The 21,010-nt window shown below is 42.1% G+C and overlaps 1 protein-coding gene across 2 annotated transcripts in view; it reads right to left on the bottom strand.

Annotated features, from left to right (window-relative positions):
* Positions 1 to 7,353, bottom strand: part of NAV3 (neuron navigator 3) — a 509,813-nt gene extending 502,460 nt beyond the window's left edge. The window contains exon 1 of one of the 2 annotated variants that reach the window (XM_036400276.2): positions 7,164 to 7,353. The gene's annotated coding sequence lies outside the window, so the exon portion shown is untranslated. Of the gene's footprint in view, positions 1 to 6,464; positions 6,634 to 7,163 lie in introns of those variants that run through there. The other variant, XM_036400277.2, reaches the window with a different exon arrangement.
* Positions 7,354 to 21,010: the final 13,657 nt, after the last annotated feature.

Below are 21,010 nucleotides of genomic sequence, written 5' to 3'. Positions count from 1 at the left end.
CTGCTGAGGGTGCACTCAGTGCCACAGCCGATGTCACTGATGGAGATATTAACCTGTGCTGGTCCCAGTGCAGACCCCTTGGGGACAGCCCCTGTCACTGACCTCCAGTGGGATACTGAGCTGCTGACCACCATCCTCTGGATGCGACATCCAACCAATTCCTCATCCACCTAACAGACAATTCATCACATCCATTTCTCTTCAATTTAAGGAGTAGGATGTTTTGGGTGACTGCATCAAAGCCTTTACAGAAGTCCATATAAATGCCACCTGTAGCCCTTCTCCTGTCCACAGATGTGGTCACTCCATCACAGAAGGCTCCTCAGTTGGTCAGCCAGGACTTGCCCTTGGTGAAGCCATGCTGGCTGTCTCCAATCACTGCCTTCTCCTCCATGTGCCTTAGCACAGATTGTAGGAGTGTTAGTGTTGGATACAGGGAGGGAGAAACAAGCTAAACGGACATTGCTTTTGTTTAGAAGTAATTCATGATCTGGGCACTCTATTCTACTAACAATAAAAGTCTCAGCAGGGTGGTTTTAACTGGTATTGGACCACTTGGGACTGTTTATTTTTACCCAGCTCTCCAGATTGAAACCTACTTATCAATGCAGAGCTTCTTTGCCTCTTTGTTGAAATTATCTCCAATGCTCTGCCAAAATAATGACAATGTTGTGACAGTCTCTGAAGGTTTGCTTTGATTACCTCTGCATCATGGTGACACAGAACCACTGGACTGCTTTGATACTCAAGAGAAAGGACAACAGGTTACATAAACAGTGTTTTCTAGCCACAGAAGATAAACAAATTCCTCCCAGACCCTCTAAAGTAACAGCCTAGTTCATTTATTACTGCTTCAGACTAAATAACTGCTAGTTTTTTTCCCTAAAACTGGTGTGTGCATCAGTGCAGGGATGACATATTTCACTTGCTTTCACTTTTACTGAGTCAATTCCTACATGCAGTTAGTTACCCCTTTCTTACATTCTTCAAAATGATATTTCTCAGTTTTCATGCATATATCTTAAAGAAGTAATGCCCCAAAATGTATGATAGCAGCTAAAGCTTAGAATTAAATAATTGTGATTTTACTGGAGTTCGATACTGCCTAATAGTTTATAGGGTAACTCAGTGCCTTATGCATGCTGAAATGCCTTCAAATAACTGCATCAATTCTCCAGTGTATATTCCAAGACATATTGACTCTTGCTTTAACTATTTTGGTGTCTTGGATGACTAATCAGCTTTGTTGTGAGTCAAGACTTTCTGTAGGGATATGTGGATTTGCTGCCTCCAGAAGAGCAATACTGCATGAATTCACAATGGTTTTAAATAGATTGTAACAACCCTTATCATCTTAGGCTCTTCTGCAAATTCATCAGCTGTTCCATCAACAATTTTTAACTGCCAGTTCCTCAACGTTATTTTAACTTTTGCCAATTTAATGTACTTCCATCCTGCTTTATTGATTTTTAAAGCTTAATAACAACACATCAGGACATAGTCCAGAGATGAAAGTTTTATAGTCCAGCTGGAGTTTTACCATAAAACCCATTCATCTGCAGTAAACAGAATTGTTCATAGTGAACAAATAAACAATTTTGGTTTTGACATGCTCTTCCAAGTTGCCATATTACCTAGGATTGGCTTTCTTTTTAACACAAAGAAAGACATGGATATCTATTTAAAAACAAGGTGGAAATGAAAAAATTGGCCAGAAAAAATTAGATGTTACACACATTTGAAGAAAAGTAACATTTCCTTGTAAGAGTTAATTGACATCACAGTGAAAAAAGACAAATATAAACAAAACAGAACCCTTAATACAACAATGACTCCTGAAAAAGGTAATTGCACCATAATTTCATATTTGTAACTGTAAACTTAATTAATGCTTCATTAACAGATTTTAGCATCTTCCTTATGGAAGATATTTCTTCCCAAACCTAAAACAATGATTCTGCTTCTCTTCAGCCAAATATTTTGTTTCAAGTAGCATCTATGATCTTCTTAATGAAAATGTCAGTAACACAGAGAGAAGCAGCACATTTTCCACAAAGAAGATATGTAGAAGATATATATTTATATGTAATAAGTCTAATATGAAAAATGCCTCCTTTTTTATGACATGTAAACATATTTGATATATTTTCCCTCTAAATCAAATTATTTAGTACACTGCAGGACATCCCGCTTAAAAGGACTCCAGGATCACATTTTATTTCTCTAGGAGCATGGTTCCAAATAACAAAAAAAGTCATGTTTTCTATTTGATACTGACAGAGATTGATTAAAATCTGGGGAAACAACAATTGCTACTATTTCTGTCAGCTCACAGTCAAGCATTCTCTCTTACAATTTTTAATAGTGCTTAGGCTTTTTTTAACTTTATGTAAATATTTTTCTGGTTTGGTATAAATATTAACTTGCTTTATTAACACTATTACTTCACCAACTTTCAGTTACTTCTCAATTATTTGCATTGGTTCCATCTAAAAGGTATCATCAGTGGGCTACCCTCTAAGAATCAACTGGGACCACCTCTGTTTCAAATTAGAGCTTAGCACCTACTGCTGCAGTACAAGTAAACCAAACAGTCATGACTGCATTGTGGTGTAACAGAATGCAATTATTATTGTTTAAATTAAGTTCAGAGATGGAAAGTCACCAGAGATCAAAAGTCATCACTAACATAATGGTGTGACCTTATTTTTCTTGCTCACATTTCCTTTCTGTCTGCTGGAATTAGTCTAGAAGGACACTGCTGTCTCATTTGAAATACGTCTCCTGGCGTACATGTCTGGATGTGGAACACATTTGCTCTGTGGAGCCATGAGCCTGACTTGTTCTGCAGACTCCACTTAAAACACTGTGAACCAGTCATTGCAGTAAGTGACATTCACCAGCCCGTTCCTGAGAGACCTGACCATCTCCACCCACAAAAATTAACAGCCGAACCTCAGAGGATCTCAAGATCCATTGGCTCCACTTCAGACAAATCCCTGGGAAAAGCCTTTTTTGCATACAGTTTCCTGATACACTTACACAGACAGGAGCATTAGTGCTTGCACCATCCAACACTGTCCCCAGAGGACACCTGATTTGCATGCAGACAACCATGTGAAGCAGTGCTCCAAGAAGCTAGTGAGGACCAAAAAGCTCTGTCAGAAGAAGGACTGACTTTTTAAATGCTTCTGTCCTGCACAGGGTTTCTGTGATGCCTCAAGGTAGTCCAAATCCAGAGGACTAAAAGCAGGAACAAGGATTGGTGAGCCTTGGGAATGCTAAGAGATGGGACTCAAAGCTGAATCCTGGTCTGCTAATGTCCAGTTGAGAAGAGTAGACATCTCACGTTCCCAGTTTCCTATCTGTCTTTTTTGGGCTAACAGATGAACATTTGTCTCTCAATTAAATAGATACAATTCTAAATATAGATACAGAAGTGGAAAAAAAAAACAACTAGGAAGTGTTATTTGTATGCAGTCATTTTCAAGAGCAGAAAAGAAACACTAGAGCACAAGCAAAACATACAGCAATTACCAATACAAATTACATATTTTACAAAGTCTTTCTGCAAGGAAATTTTACCATGGTATTTCTTATAACGGTTGTCAGGCAGACAGTGAGAATGTGGGTCTCATTTGACACTGACAAAATCCCAAGTCTTTTCATGGCAAGCATAGTATTAGGTCCTTGCAATGTGTATTATACTGATTGGCATAAGCAGAACGTAATAAAAAACTCAGTAGTGGTTTTGCCCCCATCTTGCTTATTTCTCTGACAAGATACATGAAGTTTATCTTAAAGAGGCCCAGTTTTCAGAAGCCAGCATCCATCTGTGATAACAATTTTCCATGCATACATTTATCTTTGCAGTAATAACTGATCTACATATAAACAAACCAGCTCCTTACATACAAATTCTAACAGCTCTCAGGCAGATTATTTCATCAGCACGTGCAGGCAATGCCACAAGGAGATTAGTACAGAAAAATGCATACGCATCAGTGCAAGTCAGATTCCTGCTAAAAAACCCAGCTACACATCTCCCAGCCATACACCTCTGATCCATCTCAATGTGGAGCATAAATGTAAAATTTAGCACAAATTAGATAACACTTCTCCAAGAAAATGAGAAACTCTATATTATTACATCCCTGTGTTACCAATCAAACATAATGAATTTTTGATCCTCTGCAGTATAAATCACAGCACTGCCAGCCATCTAAAGCAAACATTCCCAGACTCTGAAACACAGCTGTAAATATTCTTGCTCAGGGTGCTGGTCTTGGTGGCAATTTCTGGCATTGACTCATGCCTACTTTTCCTAAGTCCATACCAGTAAAAGCTGGATAAAACAATAGCTTTATGAAGGCTTCTGTTAGTTCCTACTGAATTACTGCAGCTAGCTGTCCAGTGATGTAAAACTGACATTATTTTTACAATTCTCTCAAACTGAAATTCAAACTAATTTCAGCTATTCTCTCATAGTATTTTTAGTTGAATCAATATAATTCAGCCATTTTGAAAGCTGTTATGACACACACAAAGTAATACATACATGAACACATTCCCTATTACAGGAGAATAAAGGTTATGCTGCAACTCTTTTTTATACACATGTAATGTTTAAGTGTTCATTAGAGGACCCCAAGAGGGCCATGGGTTCCCTCAATATACTGTAAGTGCTTTTCTCCCTACAAGGTAACAGCCTCACATCTCCTGTACTTTAATCCATTCTGTGACTGATGGTGACCCCTCCTCACAATGCATGGCAATATTCACTGGTAAAAAGCCCTTCAACTGTTCTGAATTTGGCTTCCTGAAGTCATATTACCATAGGAGTTTTTGATTTTAACTGTGGTAGTCTAGGCTAGATAGCATGTGAACTCAGGAAAGTAAGTATATTAAAAGGTTCCTCAATTCTCAGATCTGATTTTTTTTTTTTTTTATATTTAAAGCCCACAGTAGGGGAAAGAGGAAAGAATGATTTTTCTCCTTGCAGCACTTCAGAGTCAATACATTTACCAAGATACAATCTGAATTCCATTCTGAGTTGCAGAATGGTTAGCTAATTGGCAAGCACATACAATTTAAGAACTAGATTTCGTAGATTAAACTCATTACTTCAAGCTTTTTATGTTAGGCTCTGAGTCCCCACATAACCTCTTCCCCTGCCGATTATCTGCCCTGCTCCCTTTTCCTATTTCATTCCCCTGCTTGGGTGCTGTAATCCAATGCCTTCTCTGCAAGGGCTTGCCTCACCTGCCCCCCGTGCTTCCTCCTGTCCAGGCTCCCTCTCTCGCAGCCCCGGCTCCTCATAGCCCAGGCTTGACCCGAAGGTTATGGCAGTCCTCCCTGAGCCACCAGCGGCCCCTGGGCACCGCTGCCCTGTGTCACTAAGCTGTCACATTTCCCGGAGTGAAGCCAGTTACCAGGCGGCGGCGGCGGAGCTGGTTGTTGATCTGTGATACCCTCCAGCTGACTGCCTTTTTAGCATGCACGATCTTCAGGCCACAGACTACGCCTTTCTTTTGTGTCTGGAAAGCCTGTAGCAGTTGCTGGGCACTAGGAACAAACCAACCTTTGTATCGGGGGCTACAAAAACTCTTCTTACCTAAGGGGACTGCAATTCCCGTCCACCTTCACTAAAGAGAAAGATTAAATGAGGTCTGGGGATGTTTAAGGATGAGTAGACAACTCCGAAGCAAGGCTTGTTTTCTATGTTGACTGTTTTGCACAGAAAATAAAGCTCATCAAAGGCTTGAAGTTGCCTTTACTTTGAAAGAAATACGTCACCTTCAAATATGCAAAGCAGGTTTACTGTTGATAACCCAAGAGTTATTGACCTTGTATTTCAGCTGTTCTCAGCGTGCACTTTGGCTTTTTCTGTAATAAGATCATCTTACCAGCAGATGACTATTGATCACTTATGACAGAAACAAAAAGCCTTGAGCAGACTAATCTATTCATTGTGCTCAGTGCAAAATGATGTAAAAATTGACAAACACTCCCCTCTTCCCACCCGCCCCAACTCACCCCCCCTCAAAAAATATAATGTAGTCACAATCAAAAACACCATTTCAGGATGAAACCCAGAGAATTAGGGAAGATGGCAAGCAACAGTAAGTTTTACTGGAGACCTGCTTGGTGAACAACTACCACCCGGCAAGAGCCACGGCACTACCAACCAAGCACGATCACAATTGGACAGAGTCCTCAGCACCTAACCCAAACCAGCTGGGGCCTTCCCCGTGCTGCCCACCCAGGAAGGGGAGAAAATGTACGGCTGCATGAGAAGGCAGTGGAGCAGGGCTGCCTGGCTCAGGACCCACGGGGCCATCAGCATCCTTGCCAACCCAACGCCGATGCAGTGGCAAGACGTGTCCCCCATCCCCAAGTTCTCCGGACGGGCACAGGCAGGTGGACAAGGAGCAGGTCATGGAGGGAGAAGCTTCTAGACTAACCTGCTCACAGGTTTCCACGATGTGCTTTCTCCCTCTCGGGGACCCAGACCGTGACACCCGGCTTGGGGGATGCTTTGGGCCGCTCTGCCCCTCTCCTCTCCGACGCGACGGGCGAGGGCGGTCCCCTGCCCGCCCCAGTGGAGGGCTCCAGAGGCTGCGGGGCGCTCCGGGCGGGGGGCACGGCCCGGGCTAGGGGACGAGGGGGATGCGGCAGGTACCGGCCGCGCCGGGAGCGGGCAGCCGGCCGGCTGTGTCCTCGCTCGCCGCAGATTTTAAGGTGAAGTGCGTGCGATTTCTCACCCTCACAAAAGGGAGGAGGAAGGAAAGATGATCAAGGAAGCAAACCAGGCAGGGGAGCGATGAAGGGGCGGGCGGGTGGGGGGGGGGAAGAAGAAAAGGAGGGAGAAACAAAGGGAAGAATAAAACCCTCTCTGGGAGCAAGCAAACAAAGAGGGTAAAAAGAGCTCGGCGGTCTCCTCGGGGGGTAACCCCCCGCCGGGCTCCCCGGTACCGCGGCACCCCGCCCCGACGTGCGCCCCCCGCAGCCGGCCGGGCTGCGCCCCGGCCCCTGCTGCTGCTGCTGCTGCTGCCCACGGCCGCGCACGGCGGAGCCCCGCGGGCAGGACCCCGCGCCTGGCCGCTGTCGCCCTGGGAAGTTCGGCGGCGCGGAAACACCCCCGCGGGGTCGGGGCACCTTACCTGTCGGCCGGCACTCCTCGGGGAGCGGTGGGATGAAGCGGGGGAAAAAAACGGGGAGGAAAAAAAATGATAATAAAGCCACCCCAGTTTCCGAAATTGCACCGCTCGATCAGGTTACTATGGAAATCGTCGCGAGGAGGCAAAAAAAAAAGCCAGAAGCCATCCTCATCCTCTCCGCCTCCGCGAGGCACCGCGGCGCCGGAGCCGCTGCCTCCCCGGGCGCAGGGCTGCGCGCTGCTCTCCGCCGCCGCGCACCGGCCCCGGCCCCAGCCCCGCGCCGCGCCGCCAGCGGTGCTGCCCCCCGCCGCACAGCTGGAATTTAAAGGGGCCGTGCTCTCCCGGCGCCGCTGCCCCCGCCGCCCGGGGCCGGCTGGGTGTGCCTTCGTAACCAAAAGTTTCCCGCGGGTGCGCCGAGATACGGCATCCGCAGGGACACGGGGATGAAGGAGCGGCGCGTTTGCTGTGCGTAGCCCTGGGCGTTGTGAATTATTATAGGCGTAACAGCAGGATCCAAAGGCCTCAACAGAGCTCAGTTACAGCGAGCGCTTTGCACAGACACGGGTAAGAAGCAGCCCCAGCCTCTGAGAGCTTTTGTAATGTGAGCAGTGAGGGCAGACAGCAGGGAAAAAAAGTGTATAAAATGCATGAGGAAGGGTTGAAAACTTCCTAACCGCCCCAGCCCGGAAATCACAATTTTTACATTGCAACTAAAAGACTCAAAAAATACAACAAACAGTTCTGACACAAATCATCCTGCCTGTGTCCCTTATTCATAAACAGAAGCGCTTGTCGAGCCTGCCTGTTCTGAGAAGTGAGTTTGGCCTGCAGGACACCCTGGCCAGCCTGGAGGCTGGATCCATTTGACGCCACCTGTGGAGAGAGCTGTGCCAGGAGCTGCCACTGCCCATGCAGACTTTGGCCTGACGGGGTGGACAGAGCTTAGCAGCCCTTGCCACCAGTTCACTCTGCCCTATTCGTCCCCACCTTCACACCTCACATGCTGCTCTGCTCTGCCCCACTCCCGTGTGAGCCCTTTTCCACCACAAGCCCTCTCTCTGCTCCAGCAGCATCAGGTGCTGCAGCTGATTCAGGAACTACCACCCAAAGCATGGGTTTTCACCCCTAAAGAATATATTCCACAAGTTTCTGCTGATGGGGAATGAGGCTTCTAAGTTATTCCAGCTCTGAAAAATGGCTGCCTGCAGAACACAGGGAAAACCCTATCTTTGCTCTCTTGCTGCAGTCTAACACTATATGTGCTTCAGCTCCCAAGAAAGAGAAAAAGTGGGGAAAAAATAGTTTTCAGATGATTGCCTTAAACACCTATGAAGAAAAGGAGCCCCTTCTGGAGTAAAAATGTGCATTTATTCATTCCAGAGTAAGAGTACTTTGTAAGTCATAGGTTTAGGGAAGATAGCTTGCAGTTAATGGTTCCCATGATACCTGTGGGTCTTCAAAAAACCTTCATTTTCCAGTCTATCAGCCAGTCAACCCTTGCAGCTCTTTATTTTGCACAAATATTCATCAGTGCTGGTCAGCACAGCTGCAGCTGAAACCACCTCATGAGGTGAGGGAATTAGCTACCCGAGGGATGTTTGGGTGGAGGAGTAAAAAATAAATAAAAGCAACAAAAAACCCCTCCTACTGAGCTGTGTGGTATTTCCCCATTACGAATAATGCCTGACATTTCAGCTAGTCATTTCTATTTAAGAAAGCAAGAGGCATAAAATATACAGCCTAGTGAGAACTAGGCTTAGTGTTAAGAAATAAGAAAGGGCTGACCAAAGGCAAGAATTGACTGCCGCATTGCCCAGGAATCCAGTTTGCCAAATACCATCATAACTTGAAATATTCCTACCAAAATACCACCATCACTTGAAATATCTCTGAAAATAAATAAGGATAGATTTTGACCATACTTTACACCATAAAACATACTGGGACATCTGAGGCTGCCTTTTCTTAAAGCTGTGAGACAAGAGAGTGGCTGAGTATCTTAAAATTAGAATTACAAATATATGACCGAAGATCCCGGGTGACCGACATCTTTCAGAAATGACAGTCCCTGGAGTGGATAACCTGGAGGTTATTTCTTTCAGTGCATGAAAGGCACAGAGCAGTGAGTTATCTCGGCAGTCTCTGTGCTGCAAGACTTCTCCCTGGAAGGTTAATTGGGTTAGAGGTGTAATTTTTACCCAGCAGAGTTGTGCCAGCAGAGGCCTCTGATGTAGATGCAGTTCATACTGACAGAACTATGGTTTTGTTAGCATAGTATTTCTCACTGTGGCGTGGAGTAATTTCATTTCACCAGCACGAAGATCAGACCTGGTGGTCCAGCCACCTCTGCTCAGCCGCTCTGTCAGTGCAAGGTGCAGAGCCTGGTACCAAAACAAACAGCAGCATGCACAAGGCTCCTGCCTCCTTTTTGCCAATGACTACTCTGGAATTGCTGGTCTTTTTTGTAAAAGGTTTTGCAAATGGATAGAATATTTTTCTGTTTCCTAGGCCCAACCATTTAATCTTATGCCTCAAGCAGTTTTAGGAGTCTGTGTCTTAGAGCAAAACAGTAACCAGTCCTCTAGTCCTGTAAGAAGTGATATTCCAAAGCAGAGAAGTATCTTGAAAGTTTTCGTATCACCAAGAATTTTCTGCGATGGCTTTTGTAGTTTCACACAGAAAATATCTAAATAATTGTCTATTTTTCCCTTTGTTCCAAAACAATTGACTAGCAAAGCATGGTGAAGAATAAAAATGTGATTCTCACACAGCTTTAGAATAAACTGCATAGTTATACCTTTAATATATAAAACTTCAATACATCAGTTACATTGTAATTTTCTTCTACATGAGCTACAAACAAGTATGTTGGTATCATTGACATGAGATTAAATTTATTTCAGGACATACAGTAATTTGAAATTGCAGTATCTTAGCTTGTATATTTAAATACAATCAATTATCTTAGCTAACATGTGTTTATGTAAGTAAATGACCAAACAATGACAAACTTACAAAGTAATGTACTGTCTCTGTGGGCTTTCAGTCCTTTTAAAATTACATCACCAGATGACATGTGACCTCATTACAAAGACTAAAGGCGTCTCCTATCAACCATAAAGATTTAAACGTTGCTAGTCAAATACATTAGCACCTTTTGTCTGCTAAATTCCCATCTCAGACAAAAACCTGTTTATATGACTCTGGTGTCAAGTGGCAGCAGAAGAGTGTGCTTCTTCCTCCCCAAAGGATGCTGTATTAAACCAACTGCTTCTTGCTACAGCAATATTAAAAAGTTTGAAAACACCAAATACAAAAGTTTGTCTCAAAATCTTAACTTAGTCATTCTGAATATTCTCAGTATTTCCTGCTATACAATAAAATGTGAAACCTTTTTGACTTGCCATGAAAAGCATGGTAATCTTGAATCACACATTGGCATGTCCAAATGAAAAATAACAACTGAACCTTTAATATCTGAAAAAGCTTTTAGATGAGAATAACCTGGTAAATCTCAGGCGTTTCATATCTTGCAGGTGAACCTATAGGGGAGCTCTGTGGCTTCTTTCTGCAAAGATACTGGGCAGGACAAGTAACTGACGTTTGCAGAACTTCTTCCAGATCTACTAATGCCAGAAGTCCATTTGCACCTCTGCACTTGAACTTTACATTCCCCAGCACCTGCTGTGGCTGTTTGTAAGATCCTTCCCTGCCTGCCTACCTTTCTTCAGGCTCTGTGACAGAACATCCTCCTTCCACTGTCAGCTGAAAAGTTTCCTCACAATTTCCAGTTTGTCACCCTCAGCCTGAGCTCCAGGCCACATCCTCACTGGATAGTGTGCACAGCAGGAGGACAAAGCCTAGATGTACTCCACATGTATTCCAAAACCATGGACACAACATATTTAGGAGAGGTAGCACCCTGAATGCACTTCAGGGGAAATGAAGGAAAGGAAAGAGAAAGGGAAGAGTCTATCAAGAATAGACAATTCCAGTCTCCATCAAGAGAATGACTGGATAAGATATTTCAGATCACCTGATTGTTTTTAGGATTCCCTTACCCCTTCTTCGTTTAAGTACAGCCACCTGGTAAGCAGCCTCCTCCTTCCACGTTTCGACAGTCTCCTTCTTTCTGCATCGTTGGCCCTTTTAGGTGATTTTCTGCATTTTTTTTCCATAAGTTGAGCTTATTATAAAGTTTTCTGAAATACTGTTGATATTACAATTGTCACTGATTAAGAGGCTGTATCTTCCAGCTGAAAGTATGTTCTATTTTTAAGTGTGATACTGGAGTCACCATCCACTGGCATGTCCATGTTTTCCACAAGGACACACATGAACCCAAGACTAAAGCACTACTGCTTTCAGGTGCCTGGGACATCTCATGGGAGGCAATGTGGCCTGAAAAACTACTTCCATTCTTTTGTTGTAACACCAGGCATGGGCAAAATTCACAAGAACGTGTATTATGGAGGGGAAATAGGAGAGAGAAAATGTGTTTTGCCTTGGGAAAAAATAGCTGCAGTAGTTTCCAGATTTCTGTTAGCATATTGATATAGCTTCTGTATTCTGGAGAACTCCTGGCTATATTGTGATGTCTTATCACCTTCTCCTCTCCAAGATGTCTGCAAGACCCATAGCAGTTTTTCCTTAATGTTCAGGAATAATCCCCAGAAGGCTCTAATCCTCACTGAAAGCAAATCATGTGTACTGATCTCCTGTTTACATGTACACAAACACATGTATACACACATACGTGGGAAAAAAAATACAAAGTCAAGCATTTCACAATTAGGAAATAACACAATTTAAATTGTCTGCCAAACTTAATTTGGCCACTTATGCCTAGTCATACTCCTGAATAAACTCATATAAGTCTTGGTGTACTTGTTGGAGGCTGTTCACTTGATGAGCATCTTCTCAATTATATGTTTTATCCTAATTACTCATGATATAGTCTTGTAATGTCTTTATCAAGCCCTGTAGGCAAACTTTTGCATATCTATGTCCCCTAGTAGTGTAGGCAGTAAAATTTCATCATTAATTAGCACATGGGGAGTAACTGAGAACTAAGGAGAGGAAAGTTCCCTCCCCAGTTTCCAGCATTTATACCACTTTGGAGCAGAGGAACAACAAAAGCCTGACCTTGCACTTGGATCTCTGCGTAGCTGGGATCATCGTGCCCTCTTCCCTGTTGGGGGAAGGCAAGGCCTGGCTGCCTGCAAAGGTGGAGGTGCACAGGAGTGCGCAGTGATGGGCTCAGAAAAAACAGAACTGCTGAAATGCAATAATCTGGACAAATGCAGAATCTGGACAAATGTGATTTTCCAAGATCTAATAGTCTGAGCAAGTTTTGAAATGGGTTTTCTCAGTGAAGACAGAGTCTCCAGCACCTTTACTTTTGGCTGTTCATGGAGAAGGCACTGCACAGAGCAGCTGGGGCTTCCAAAATGGCTCAAAGTTCAGACGTTTCTTTAGAATGCTGAAGGACGTATCTATGATTAATTCACTAGTAATTTTCAAATACCTGCTCTAAAGCTGGAGTTACTTAAAGAAGAGAGCACAACTTCAATACTTGTAAAGAAGCACCATTTTTTCCAAGTCCCATTCACATGAAGCTGATCTTTTCAACAATTTTGGTTTTTATCACACTATGACTGCAAAACAATCTATTAGAAGTATCTAAAACCAGACTATTAACAGGAAAAAAGTGATTTAAACATCTATTTCCTCTTGTATTAGCAATTGCAATATGACTGAAGAAAGGATCAACTCTGCAGTCCCCTGAACCAAACTCACAACTTCTTTAACAGCATACTCAAAGTTTTCTATATTTAGAGCTCTTCTAGAAAATTCACTTTCTTAATTTCTGCTGTTTCTATTAGCCCCAGACCCTGTATGGTTTATACCAGCTGCGTTCAACAGAAAGGATATCCAACTGGGGGTACAAATTGCCTGCTGAATGGCCCTCTCTGACTCCATGCTGTTACTTTTGACCTCAGATGGCACAGAAAATGCTCTCCAGTTGACTTGTTTCCAAATGCCAAAAAAACCCAACCCCCAAACTTCTAAACATAAAACAGAAGGAAAGCTAAATTGAGTTAAACTAACACTCAAAACAGTTATATCACAAATATAGCAATAAAAAGTGGTATAAAAGTTGTGCCTCCTGATACATAAAGATATCCTAAAGAATGATTTTGTATTGTTTATAGACATTGGAAATTTTGCCTCCTAATACACAGAGTAAAGATATCCTGAAGAATGATTTTTAATTGTTTATAGACATTGGAGATTTGCATACAGTTTATATACATTAGAAATTAGTTTCCAAAGTTTTCTTACTGCAAACAGTGTTTTCATAGGCAAACAATTTTTTCCTATAACTGGATATCTGCCTGGCAGATGTAAATATATTTCTGTCAAATTCACCATTCTGCCATGGATATCAGAGTACATCTTGGGATGACATGGACATTGTTTAGCTTCCTTTGTTAATCTTTCAGTTCTTTGGTTCTCACATGACCTGGGTCTCTTCTGGTTTTCTGTATTTAAATTCAGAAGCTCTTTCCAGAATTCTCTTCCAACTTCGTTCATAGTTGCAATGCAAGAGGCCTGAACTCTTGCTTTAATTTGGGACAGGGCTTATTTCTTCCTGTAACTGAAGACAAATGGCAGACATCACCTTCCTCATTTCTCCTGAAGTAATGCCTCAATTCTCTGTCTGGGTTAGCTGGCTGAATTATTTCCTTTCTAAATAGTCAAGTTCTGCTGTGTATAGAGGATTGTGACTTTCAGTGCTTAATATAAGCAAGCACTGAGAGGAGGGACATACTGGGAAGATTATTTTCTGCGAGATACATAAAATATCCTTTCTGTTCTATGTGTTCCTGCTGCAGCCTCAGCTGTAGCTGTAGGTCCAGATTTTGGTAAGGATTTAAAAAATGTTGGGCATCACTTAGGGTCAATTAGACTAGCAATGCCCAGAGGTTTAGAAATTGCATCCTGTAGAAAAAGGGTTTTGTTCTCAAAAGCCAATAAGAGATACAGGGTCTTATAGACCAGAAACCTCATCTTTCCTGTATATCAAAATGGTTCCCAGCTAAATTTCTGGGACCCTCTATGCTAAAATAAGAGAGGCTTGTCAAAGTAAAGCTAATAGTCAGTGGCACAATTCCTTATCTCAACAAAACAATTGAAATGTACAGAGGCTCCTGACTTTGTCATATCAACAGTTGAAGGAAAAGGTCAGCAGAGGTTGATCTGACTGTTAATGTTTCCTCATCATTTTGTTTATGAGAAAGAAGAAGGGAAGAAGACTTCCATCCCTGTTATCAGTTTAAGTTACTGTGCTTGAGTGGAACAACTTAATAATCCAAATATACAAACTCCAAAGAGGATCACACAAGAATGTTTGTCTCAGACTGTAATTGGAGTAGATCCATTTGTTTGTGTAATTGCCACCACGGTGGAAATCTGTGCTTCTGTATTTGCACAACTGCAATTATTTTCTAGGAATGAGCCATCTGAATTTTAATATCCCGTAGATTCACTGCAATACAGCATATTACAATATCTTGACCTTTTCAGTGTTCCATAAATTGATTGTCTGGTTGTTCCAGTCCTCCCTCCTTTACAGTCCTGGAAACCTTAGAAGAAGAGGTAACATGGCTATTTCTGAATCCTATCTTGTATATTTATCAGCATTTTCGGAGTCACACTGTTGGTCTCTTGAAGGCTTGACAGAAGTTACACACTGTGTGCCTGAGGTGCAGTAGAATATAAAATCATGCCAGAAAAGGCAGGGATGAGTGCCACAGGCAGGCTCACAAGGTCCACCACAGGTGGTCCTGCTGAAGGTCACATTGGTTGACCAGCATTGTTATCAAATTGTGATCTCTCCAGTGAGTTATTCTGACAGCCAGATAAACCTCCAGCTAAATAAATATCATGTGCAACCTTCAACCAACCAAATGTAACTGTTTAATTAATGTGCTTTTCCTAAGTAAATTAAAAAGCAGAGGGAAAAGGCTTCTGGTCTTTTAAGGATGCATAAAGCAGAAAATGAAAGATCTAAACATGAAAGGGAGAGAATCCTCTTAAAGCTGAGGATGCAGTGGTAAGAAAAATGATTATTCATTTCCAGACATCAGCTCAAACTGATGGACTAGTGAAAAGAAGATACAAATTGTAATAACTGGAAATGTTGGAGGGAGATGCAGAGAAAGAGCAATTGCCACTTTTTCATTGCTTGTCCTCCATCAAAGAAGGGAAAATTCACATTTGTTACTGTTTATTACAATTATTATGCCCTCAAAAAACCCCCAAAACCATAGTACAAAACAGAAGTGCTCTGAGGTGGCTCAAATTCTTCCTTTGAGACTAAATGCAAATTTTTTTTCTGAAGATGCTTTCTCCCTTCCAGATGTGCCTCCAGGTCCCATGTGTGCCTTGAGGAAAATTCCTCTGCCTAGTGAGTGTGGAGCTGAAGAGGCCATTACGGCTACAGTAGCTTCCTACAAGCATAGCTCAAACCATCTCATCTGCCCCTTGCATCAGCAGCAGAAAGAGGTGTTTTGTCTCAAGCACTGAACAGAACAGGCTGCACATGAAGTTACCTGCACTGCTCAAGTGTGGCGAGCAGGTGGGCATGTCCTGCAGCTCAGCCCTGTTGCACTGCCCACTACCATGGCACTGCTTCTGACAAATCTCTGGATCAGCTGAGGCCAAACTCTTCTGTGTTCAGATATGCATCACCTTTTGAAGTCTCACATCCAGTCTGGGGTATGGGGTGTGCTATGCAACTATGAGACAAACCATGTAAGAGAGCCTGAAACACAAAGGAGACTTCAGTTCCTTTCTTCTCTGCATCCCATGGAGAGCAGTGCTGTCTATCCAGCCTCCTGCTGAAAGCAATATCAAAATGAAAAATAATCATATTAAGTCAAATCCAGACAAAACAGAGTATGGGAAGAAGAAAGCATGTTTAAGAATTTTCTCCTTATTTCAAAAGCATAAATCTTAAGATTGTTAAAATAAGTCTCACTCTCAAGTCTTTTGACCTATTGGTTTTGAATTCCCATTGACTTATCAAATGTGATGAGTAAAACTCATATGTCTCTCTTCAGTTAATAAAAGCATTTTGGATAAGCCACAAAGTAATAACTCTGGTCACTGCCATGTTGATGTTACTTCCTGCAGACCTGCTGCTGAAACTGGAGCCCCTTGAATGCTGATCAGTAAAAAATGTACCAGCCTTTTACCTAGCAATAAAGACCATCATATGCTGATCATTAGTAATAGTAATCTGCACTTTTTCTTCTTCTTTGTTCAATATAGAACCTAATTCAAGGCCTTTCTTCTGGTAATCAAAGGTTTCACTGCCACTGAATTATGCTGTTTAAGGCATTACCTATGGATATGTTACCAGTGCTACCATTTGTGCCTTAACGGGGACTGGATATCATCCCATTATCTTTCCAACATAACAGAAGAAAGCATGATGGTCAGGAGGTAAAAAAGCACATAGCCTACATCATCTACAGAAGAAAAAAACCTGGGACATCTGTGGGGATATAATTTGACTGACAACCAAAAAGCCTGCAGTAACACCATGCTGTGACCTATTGTGAGAAAGGCAGGGGAACAGAGGCAGGCATCTTCCAGTAAAAATAATCACAGTAGGCCAGAAAGAATGAAAGCCTATACCAAGAGATTAACCCTCTAAATGATGGAGGTAAATGCTTTTATGAGTATATCTCACCAAAGATCTGGAGGCCAAGCTATAAGATTGTTTGGAGTGAGATGAATTAACAGTGAAGTGCATTATTGTGATGTGTTATTTATTTACACCATTCATGTTATGTTCATTAACCTCCAGCTAACATAAGGAATCTGGAGTAGGCACATTGTAAGCAGAGAGTCTGCCTTGCAAAGTTTTCTATCCAAGTGAGTTGTACAGGAGTCAAGGAGAGGTACAAAGTGTAGGGACATACCTATGCCCATATGACAGATGGGTGCCACAGCCAGAGAACAGACAACAAATTCACAGTGCTTGCATCTTTCACTTGGCAGATAGGCTGGGCAATTTACAGTTCTTAAAAGGGATATAATGAAATATTCCTCTTGATGTCCAAACACTCATAAAAACATAAAAACAGTACAGTATGACTGAAAAAAAAAGCCCGAGTATCTGAAAACTTGTTCAGAGACATTCCCATAAATACAAAAATGTTTTGGTTGTCAGTTTGAGGTGTGAGCCATTGTATATGTCCAACTATAGCCTCTCCAAAGTCACATACAGCAGCAATGCCTCACCAGCTGATTTTAAGCTAGGTGAAAAAGACAGAGAAGGCCAAAGAGAAGGATATTTCTTTCTTTGGTATCCACTACATCTTAGTTTCCTTCCCTTGTCAAGGTTTTTCATTAATTTCTGAGAGAGATTTGGTCAGAAATAGTTTGGGAGGATGGTGCTTATGAATTTATGCATATTTTATTGCTAGGATATACTGCCAATACATGACACATTTCCAGATCTTTCAAATAGTATGTGCTCAACACACAGTGAGAAGGGTTTTACTCATAAAACTTAGTTAAAAGGAAGTGTACATTTTTTTTTTTCTGGAAAATAAGAATGAGTCATCCCTGCATGCATTTGATTTCCAGATCCAAGAGTCTGCAGTCTAGACTTATGGTTTTCATTTTTCTGAACACCTAATCAGTCTCTACGTAGGCTGTTACATCCTGCTGTCAATAGGAGGTTCACGAGGAAATAAAAAACAGAGCAGAAGGTACCAGGGTTTTCTTCCAGGTGAGAAGGAGCAATAGTTTTCCAGAGTGGCTACTAAAAAATAAACAAACCTGTGACCTTTAAGTTGAGGCACCCCTTAGTCCTCTCTGTGTCTCATCCACAGAGAAAAGACTGCCTATCTCTGTTCAAGTCTGCAGAAATTCATTTCTGCCTCCTCAGGGTAAGCAGGCTTTTAAGACTGTAGTTGTACTCTCAAGTAACAATTCAATTTGGCTCTGAGCTCTGCAAGATCACCAGAGGAATGGGGGATGATTTGCCTAAGAGAGAGGCTGCATGTGCTGACAGGTGGAATAAGGGACTTAGGAAATGAGAAAGTGGTGATGATATATGGCATTGTGTTATAAAAAGGAGCCTCAGAGTAGATGTTTCTCTTTCTTGACTCCATGTCCTCAGAACGGAGTCCGTGCTCTCCCTTACTGCCAGGGTGGAAGACCAAAAAAGCCATCAGAAAGTGTATACATATACACACACACGGAGCAAAGAGCAATCATTCCTTCACTGAGTATGTCCTGGGTTATGTTTATATTTCCCAGTCACTTCCTGGGACATCAGTGACGGAATGGTTTTAGGAGTGAGTCCAAATCAAGGTGTGTGTTGGACTCTACTGTCCCAGGTAGAAAGGGGGCAGAGGAAATCCTTCTGCTTCTTGTGTAGATCTCAGGTGAAACAGCTTCTCCCTGTTTCCCCCTGAAGCAGAAGAGGAAATAAGGCATTTTCCAGTAGACAAACAGGAGAGAAATGTGGATTAAGCAGCAGCTTCCCCAATTGTCACTGCAGCAGGAAGTGCATCACTTTTCCAGAGATTGCTGGTGTGAGTCACTGTCAGAGACAGCAGTGCACAAGAGCAGCCTCTGGAGAGTATCCTATGCTGGTTCCCCATCCTGCCATCCTTAGCATTACCATTGATCTCATTCTGACTATGTCAGACAAGGATCAGAAATTAGGCTTTTAAAGGAGAATGCTCTGTATCCCTAAAGCTGCAGCCCTGTCTTTTAAAAACTGATTGAGAAGTTCCTCATCAGCAGGGAATGGTGCTTGGATTCCTGTGTTCCTCCAGCAAGAAATTATTACAGCAGAAAACAAAATAGGTTCTGATGGATGCAGCTAATTAAAAGAAGAAGCATCAACTTCTGATTAAAAAACTAGACATGGACACAGAGATAGTTACAGCATGGTCACACTGTCCAAGTGTGCTCTAACACTTGAGCTGTGGTGTAGCAAATTTGAGTAAAGTGGCAGTGTCTTCCAAAAACAATCTACTTTCCCTCCATATCCAAACCAAAGCTGTCAATGCACCCGCCATCAAAGCAGTTAGTCACTTTCATGGGCTGCAGGGGCAAAACATTGCTTGATCTGCTCAAGTCCCCCACCTTTCTCCTGTGGCATTTAAATCCTGAGAAGATATAAATAACCTGTCTTTATCAATTCAGTTGATATTTAGCTTTGAGCAGCATATTAATTCATAGTAAGGAGCAAAGAGCAGCAAAAGACACTAAAAGTAGTAGGAATTGAAAAAATATGCAGGAAAAGAAAAGCAAGTCATGAAGCAGGTGAGAGCAGCCATCCTACAGTTTTCCACGTAGAGCCCATGAAGATTTGCTCAAGGTGGGCAGTCAAGCTCTCTGGTTCTTTGGCACATCTCCACTCTTCCTTCCTTCAGGTGCTCTGCACTTCTCACCTTCTCCTGCCAAGGCAGAAATAATAAGTAAAATAATAATAGTATAATAAGTACTTAAACCCAAATTCTCTCAGTCCTGAAATATTAGTGAATTACTACCCAAAATAATAGGGGGCTTTTGACCCCTAGCTTGCTTACTGACAGTCTGAGGAGCAAGGTGCACCCGGGAGGGATTCCCAGCAATGACACAAGGTTCAGATGTCGTCACGGGCAGTCAATCTTCCCTTTATGCTCTCTAAAGCACGGCCAGCGGCAGCGATTTAATCACTTGAGTTACCCCTGGTAAAAAGTGCACTTGTTTCCTCTTCCTTTTTGTCTTTCAAGGTCTTCCAAGCCAGAAGCAAGGCAGAGGTTCACAGAAACCTTGTGGTAAGCAGCAGTGTGCTTGCAGGGATTCTGACCTTGCTTTGGCCCACATAGGAAGCAAATCAGCCCTGCAAAATAGGACTTCTCTGCATTTTCCATGCGGATCAGAATATTCGAAAGTAACTGGAAAGCCCTGCTCTCTCAGAGCCATGCAGGGTATAAGCAATTTTTTCCATGAATGTATATTGACTCTACTTACCATTTCATTATCTGTTTTCCTTGTAAAATAAATTTTGTAGCTCGGAATTGATTTCTGCTGTTAGTGCTTATTATGGCAACATGGTTATGTCACAGCATATCCAAGAGAAGAGAGAATTGTTGAGAAACATTTATGAGAACAATAGAAACTCTTAAAAAGATGGACAAGCTCTCAGGCTCTGTTTTGTCAGGTCTGGAAATATTGATTATGATTATTGCGTTAAAGACAGAGAATTGTACGAGCATAGGGAAAAGTACCCAAAAATACATTTGTCACCTTCTTTAAAAAGCAGTTTAGAGTCATCACCATTCAACTCAAACTCTTTAAAATGCTGGTTTACATATTTTAATTGTTACTGGCAAGGAAAGTTAGTGCTCATGATGTTTCTGTAAGGCTACATCCTGACCACAGCTCATATAATCAATTTTCAGGCTCCTCATAATGTTTTCCTGAAATATCCAAAGAAAAGAAATGCACCTCATACAGAAATGATGTGAAGTAAAATATGACATCAAAATGACCTGAGGTACTGTTGTTCTCTAGAAATGAAAGAAAATTAAAAGCAACATAAAATACTAAAAGTATAGGAATGTTTCTGTATCTGGCAGGGTAAACTAGCAACACATCCCAGGAGGTTTGTTCTCATTTTCATTATCACTACTGTATAGTCCACACTTCTGAAAAAATAGCTCTGTAAATTTTAGTTTTGTAGTTTTTAGCTTTAAACAATTCCAGAAAAAATTGGGGGGCAGGGTGGGGAGTGCTTATTTTTTTCAGTCCTTAAGTTATTATCCTAC

This window comes from Molothrus ater, chromosome 5, assembly GCF_012460135.2.
Source record: "Molothrus ater isolate BHLD 08-10-18 breed brown headed cowbird chromosome 5, BPBGC_Mater_1.1, whole genome shotgun sequence".
Classification (NCBI taxonomy): domain Eukaryota; kingdom Metazoa; phylum Chordata; class Aves; order Passeriformes; family Icteridae; genus Molothrus; species Molothrus ater.
The sequence above is the reverse complement of the archived record's forward strand: the minus strand, read 5'-3'. Positions and strand labels throughout refer to the sequence as shown.